Below are 7,500 nucleotides of genomic sequence, written 5' to 3'. Positions count from 1 at the left end.
GGAGGAGCCACATGGTTATGAGGAGAGGCAGCAAGGGAGGAGCCACAGAGTTATGAGGAGAGGCAGCAAGGGAGGAGCCACATGGTTATGAGGAGAGGCAGCAAGGGAGGAGCCACAGGGTAGAGGGAGGGCAGAAGGGAGGAGCCAGGTAGAGGAGAGGAGAGAGGAGGGGGCCACAGGGTATGAGGAGAGCAGAGGGAGAGAAGGTTATGAGGAAGGAGAAGGAGAGGGGAGGGAAGGCGGGAATAAGAGGAAGGAGGGAGCAAGGATGAGGAGGGAAGAGGGAGGGGGGATGATAGAAGCAGAGGAACATAGGAGAGGTGTGAGGAAGAGTGGAAAGGTGGGAAGGGGGAGAAGAAGCGAGCGAGGGGAGGAAAAAGAAGGGAAACTAGCGGAAGAGGAGATTGGGAAGCGAGATAGGAGAGCAGAGAGAGAGAGGCAGCAGGAGGAGAAGGAAGAGGAGAGGTAGAGGGGAGGAGAGGACAGAGTTATAGGGAGAGAGAGGGAGGAGAGAGATGAGAGGAGGAGAAGGAGGAAGAGGAGAGAGAGAAAAGGGAGAGAGGGCAAATGAGAAGGAGGAAGAGAGAGAGAAGAGGAGAAGGAGAAGGAGAGGGGGGAGAAAAAAGGGAGAGAAGAGAAGAGAGAGAAAAGAAGCGAGAGAGAGAGAGGAGAGGAGAGAGGAGCGAGGAGAGAAAGAGAAGGGAGAGAAAAGGAGAGGGAGAGAAGGAGAGAGAGAGAGAGAAGGAGAAAGAGAGAGAGAGAGGAGGAGAGAGAGAAGAGAGAAGAGAGAGGGGAGAGAGAGGAAAGGAGAGAGGGAAGAGAGAAGAGAGAGAGAGAGAAGAGAGAAGGAGAGAGAGAGAAGGGGAGAAGGAAGAGAGAGGGGAAAAAGAGAGAGAGAGAAGAGGAAAAGGGAGAGAGAGAGAGAGAGGAGAGAGAGAGGAAGAGAGAGAGGAGAGAAGAGAGAGAGAGAGAAGGAGAGAGAGGAGAAAAAGAGAGGGAGAAAGAGAGAGGGAGACAGAGAGAGAGGGAAAAGGGAGGAGAGAAAAGGGGGAAAAGAGAGAGAGAGAAGAAAGACAGGAGCAGAGAGAGAGAGGAGAGAGGGAGAGAGAGAGAAGGGAGAGAGAGAGAGAGAGAGAGAGAGAGAGAGAGAGAAAAGAGAGAGAGAGAGAAGAGAGAGAGGAGAAGGGAGACCAGAGAGAGAGAAAGAGACCAGAGAGAGAGAAAGAGACCAGAGAGAGAGAAAGAGAGAGAGAGGGAAGAGAGAGAAGAGAGAGAGAGATGAGAGGGGAGAGAGAGAGAGAGAAAAAGGACAGAGAGAGAGAGAGAGAGAGAGAGAGAGAGAGAGAGAGAGAGAGAGAATGAGAAAGATAAAAAGAAAGAAGGAATGAGTAATAAATAAAGGGGGAGGGGAGCGAATGAGCGAGTTTTCCAGAAATATTCACTTGTCTGATTTTAATTAATAAGTAGAACTACCAAAGGCGTCCGCGCATCAACATTTGCAGATCTGTTACACATTACTGACACTTAAGAAATTTCGCATCGACGTTAAACGGACGGTTGTGTTAAAGATTTTTTTTTTATCCATATTCCTCTCCAAACCATCTTTCTCTCTCTCTCTCTCTCTCTCTCTCTCTCTCTCTCTCTCTCTCTCTCTCTCTCTCTCTCTCTCTCTCTCCTCTCTTCCCCCTCTCTCTCTCCTCTCTCTCTCTCTCTCTCTCTCTCTCTCTCTCTCTCTCTCTCTCTCTCTCTCTCTCTCTCTCTCTCACACACACAACACACACACACACACACACACACACACACACACACACACACACCCACACACAACACACACACACACACACACATACACATACACACACACAGATTTAACGAAAAGTGATAGTTCTCACATAAAATTGACCAGGCAGCAGGAATCCCCACTTGACTGAAATGAGCCGCTCAGATTCCCAGTCGACTTCGTCCAGAAATATCGACGTCGATGGAGGAGGCGCTCGAGACCCACACCGTCATGAAGACAAATGAAAGTGATGTCCTTTGGGCCGGGTCATCGCACGACAAATGGCCTCCGGCGGGCAAAGAATGTGCAACACCGCCGCCCAGAATTCCGGATGGTTTTATGAGGCGGGAATTGCAGTGACATCATCCAGGCGTGTTTGGGACGTGCGCGGCCTACCAGGGCCCTCCCGGCTCACGACTCCTGCTGCCCACTACCCTTTGCCTTAATGTGTCCAGGGCGTCGCCCATGTCCCTCTGGGGGTCGGTGCTTCGGCGCGACTTGTACGTGTAATGATGCTTAAATGGTACTTCGCTTTGAATCTCAATACTGTTTGGCACCCGGGCTCCACTCACCTATTTGCAGTAATGGCTTGAAGAAAATTTGTTTCAATTTCCATACATGTACAAGTCATCAAGATCAAACAAATTCGAAAACATTTTAATTAGCCGCATGGCATTTGAATAAGAGGCCACTGGCGCGGGCTTGAGGCGATAAGATGGTGAATAAGCAGGGTGTCCCGGAAGTCACAGTCTGTATATAGAGAGGTGGAAGAATGTGCCATTCAATGTAGGAAATTCTCATTATACTTAAGGCTTTTTTATTTTGGCCGTGAGGTGGACTTTCGGAATTGCGCAAGGCGACCATCTTAGCTGGTGAGGTCGAAACTCACGGTTGCAGCTCGGTTGAATTATAATTCTTTTTTTACAATTTCTTACATGCAAAGTATGGATCTTTACAATATTTCCACACTGCATTTCGCGCTGTCATTAGACCTTATGTAATTCACCGTTAAGGATTACGGGTTGACAACGTATATTTGATAGCTGAATATCAATAATCACAGTGTCTGCTCTTGTTTTCTTTTATGAAATATTTATGCACATAGATGGCTCCACAAGTGATCAGCCACCAAGTGGCCCAAGGAGTATACCGACTTGTCAAAATCAAAGTCCTGTATCCAAGTGGACGCAGGGGACATGTTCGTTGAGGAACATGCGTACTAAGCCGCGGGATGATGCAGTAGATTGGCCAGTTCCTTTCCGCCCGACTTTGACCCCAGCATGCTGTCGTCAGCATACCAGTACTACTCATTCACAGGTGAGTCGACTGAGAGGGGCGGCCGGGCGCGAACCAAGGACCTTGCCATTGCAGAGCTAGCACTCTACCTCAGAGCTGTGCCTCTTCTAGGCCTACATGACGTCGCCTCTTTTCGTTTTTCTTCTCCCTGGCATGTGCTTGCGTACCTTTGTTTGGGCAACAAGTCTCTGGCTCTGAGTACGAAACCAGAGTACGCGAGGCAGAAAAAGGAGTTTCAGTGAAAGTTTATTATAGCAAAAGGATACACTGGCTGATGTTCTGTAGAGTTGTGACGTCACGGAAAAAATAACAGTCACCGTCACTTATTAAGTCAGGATTAATAGGGTACATGAGAGAGCTGAATAGGCAAGACGGCACCTAGAAATGTTGCTCGGCAATCTTCTTGTGGCAGGGCGGAGGGGAGAGGGTAGGAGGGTATGGAGGCGCAGAATCCGTCGCAGTCGAAAGCAGGAGGAGGTTCATCTCGGCCGCAAGAGTTACGTCAGGAGACATGCACAAGGAATCCGGTTATGCCATCACGTCGAGTGACGAGGCATTTTGCTAGCTCTTTGGTGTGTGAATTTTGCCTTTTAGCATAAGGGAACGTGGACACACTACCAAAGCGCCTGTTTACGTGGGGACGGCCGGCACGTCATCGAACTGCATAAAGTGGAAAAATTATACAGTACGCCCGGATGGCGCTTGTCCAGCTTTGTATGGATGGGAAGTCGTGATTTTGTAGTGGGGAAAGGGACAAACAATAGTTTTTAACCTTTTTTTTATTTTTGTTTGTTGTATCCTGCAAAAAGTATGTTTGTTGCAGGTTCAATAGCACAAGTCATATAAAGTACCATGAATACAGGATTATCCCAGTAGATAGGTTAGACCTGCCGGGTCACGGCGAAAGCGCGCTTGTATTTCCGCTGAATAAGGCCGAAAATTCAAGACCACAACTCAGGCTCGCTCATAAAGTTTAGTGTCTTCGCTGATTTGGTCGTCGCGAACCGACTCTCTCCTTCCGGCCACTTTTTATGCATTCGTCGTGTTTACTGCCGGATTAATCAGCGCCACGCCCGAGCACGCTGGCTTTTGGCTGAAGTGCTTTTGTTCTTCATATTGATACTGTTACCGGCTGATGTTCTTGTGTTATTACTGATATTGTTGTTGTGTTATTGCACTGTTTGATCGGAGAATGCTGGGTATCAGGTGATACTGTTACTGCGATAATCTCAGAGGCAGAGGAAGCTAGGGTTTGAATGATATTGTTGAAGAGTTTCTATCATTTTTGTGATTGTTATTATATTGTTATTGCCGCTAGTACTGGTAAGGGCAAGATTTGGGTTCAGTGGGCTGCTTCTTGTTTCGTTCTGTGTTTGATATTCATCAGAGTTTTGTTGAACAGAGGATATTTAAACCAATCGGAACAGCTTTCGAGATCAGTAATTATGCGATCTATATATATATATATTTTTTTTTCTTTTTTTAGATCAATCAACAGTTGCTTTGTAATTCGACGGTTTAATTCGAAATATTTTCATCAAGCAGAAACATTATTACAAAAAAAGGGTAGTAGATTAGTCGGAACCCTTACATTAAACACACGATCATTGATATAAACATTGATATTAGCCGTAGCATCCTGCTATCACCGTTTTTTATATATATATATATATATATATATATATATATATATATATATATATATATATATATATATATATATAACAGAAATACCAACACATTCCAAAAAATTCACATCACTGACTCTTAATTCCAACTTCGTCAGCTGAGAGTAAATACAAATCCTCCTTAAATCCTCTTAAATCCGGGTCTAATACCGAGAGAAGAACCGGCGGGAGAGGAAGAAATTTTCCAAATTCGGATTCGATGTTCGGGATTTGTGTCGGATGGGAAAGGTGCTTCCAAGGCGCCGTGATTTGCGAGAGGCGGGATCGCGCCTTTTTGCTCCTTTGTTGTGAGTGGTCGTGCTATTATCATTAGCATGTTTGTTATTATGACTATTATCGTTATCGTTATAGTGGTTGTTATTATTGTTATTATTTTATTGTTATTATTATTATTATTATTATTATTATTATTATTATTATTATTATTATTATTATTATTGGTATTAATATTAGTAGTAGTAGTAGTAGTGATACTGTTGTTAAGGATAATCTTAGTGATAATAAAGATGATAATAATAATAAGTGTTGATAATAATAATAACAGTAATCAGATGATAATGAGGATATCACTGTTATTATTGTTGTTTTATTAGTACTATTAAGATTGTTACTAATATTATTATTATTATCGTTATTAATAATAAGTATAATTTTCCATAATGACTAGCATTAACTTTATCGATAAGACACGGAAAAGTGATCGAAGAAGAAAGAAAACGGATTGTGTTTTCCAGAGGGTTATGCTTGATACTTTCTGTGGTGCTTTCAGAATTCATTGGATGTATGGCAGTGCAACGGTGTTTTAAATGTTGGTCAATTTTGGAAGACATGCACTGCGATCACCACTTAAGGGCAGGTTCAACCCTGAAATTTGAGCAAAATTTAATTTTTTTGTTAATTTTCGGATTTTGGTATTATAAATGATTTCAAAACATGCTCTTTCCAATGATGTATTTATATGGTACTTATCATCTAAACTATTTGACAAAATTGAGTATTTAAAATGGTCACCTTTCAAATTTGAACGAGAAATAAAAAATGAGACCTTTTTAGCCCCTAACAACAGGCACCTTCCTGATCGCAACCTTGAAGTGTTTGGCATCATCTGAAAGGTCAAAGTCTGATCTCTCGAAATAACCCTAAATACTTCGTGTAGCACCATCCTTCTACACAAGAAAAGGCCATGCGATTGGCTTGTTTTTCTCGTCATGTATCATGTATCAGATATCATGTCTTGATCAGCTTGGCATTACTGGAGGACATTTCACAAGATTGTATATGCTGCAAAGTGACAGAAAAAGGACCAGGCAGTCATTCCCAACAGTGACTGAGAAAGCAAAACGGCGCAAACGGCAGAAAAGTGCTTTCATCGCTCAAAACAGTGAGGACTATGCACCTGGCATTTGTGCAGATGATGACTGAAAATGTTTTTTTACTTTTATTTTATATTTACAATGGCAGTGATCATAGAATTCTTGTAATTATTTCTCTAATATGTATGTTTTCCCCTTGAAAATGGCAAGTAAATCTTTGTTTCCTTTTTTCTCGAAACACGATTTTACGACTACACTGCATATAGCTTGAAACAACTCAAAAAGTACATAACCTGGAGCCTTGAAATTTTCAAAGGGTAATCCTCATATTGTTTTTACAAATCTGAACTACAAGTAGCCTTGCATGTTATAGGGCTTCAGAATTATGGCTAATTTAGCAAGCAGTTTGCTGTGAAAATTTGCTGGACGGCACAAAAAAAAAACTAAAAAAAAATATGTTGATGTCATTCTAGTTCAGATTTTTGCTAAACATGTCTACACTGCACTTGCAAAGTCTCAAGTCTCCAGCTATAACCAGTTTCTTGCTGTTTCACACTTTACCTTGGTCAAATAATCAGCATCTACCATCTTTTATCACGTGACCAATTAACTTAATTTGCATAATTAATTAATTTTCTGACACTTGATAGTGATGTATCCATTTAGTAAAAATAATTTTTTGAATACCTCTTAAAATGTGGAAAAAAGTTTTTTGGATTGAACCTGCCCTTAAACACATGTTATGAACTTGAGTTATACATTTCTTATAAATTGACCGAAGAATGAAATTAATATTATGAATAGAATAAAGCAGTTCTATGGCGCAGGCTTCATTAAGGACCGTTTTGATTGTCATCATTGATTTAATGTATTTATAGTATTAGTGGTATCTCGATTGTTGTCATATTTATTCATAGATACGTGCGGATATACAAGGATATGTAATAATTGATAAACGTATATAAAAACAAAGACTGATGTGTTTGTGTGTGTGTTTGTGTTTGTGTTTGTGTGTGTTTGTGTGTGTTTGTGTGTGTGTGTGTGTGTGTGTGTGTGTGTGTGTGTGTGTGTGTGTGTGTGTGTGTGTGTGTGTGTGTGTGTGTGTGTGTGTGTGTGTGCGTGCATATATATGTATGTATGTATGTATATATGTATGTATGTTTATACATACAGTGGGAAGAGTTAAAATAATAATTTGAGTGAAACTATTAGATTTAAGCTTTCAGATCCAAACTCTTTAACGCTAATCCCTAATAAACAGAACAGTTGCATAATTGCAAGAAGCCTCTATAACTAAGGAAGCAATACTTACCAAGAGTTTTTATTGCTCCCAGAAACACAATTATGAATAGCCCATCCTCACTGCCACAAATATTTTCGACTATTAACTAGCTATTTTTCATGTCTCCATTTTGAACCCTTG

Source organism: Penaeus monodon, chromosome 10, assembly GCF_015228065.2.
Source record: "Penaeus monodon isolate SGIC_2016 chromosome 10, NSTDA_Pmon_1, whole genome shotgun sequence".
NCBI classification, from domain to species: domain Eukaryota; kingdom Metazoa; phylum Arthropoda; class Malacostraca; order Decapoda; family Penaeidae; genus Penaeus; species Penaeus monodon.
This window is presented reverse-complemented; position numbering follows the sequence as displayed.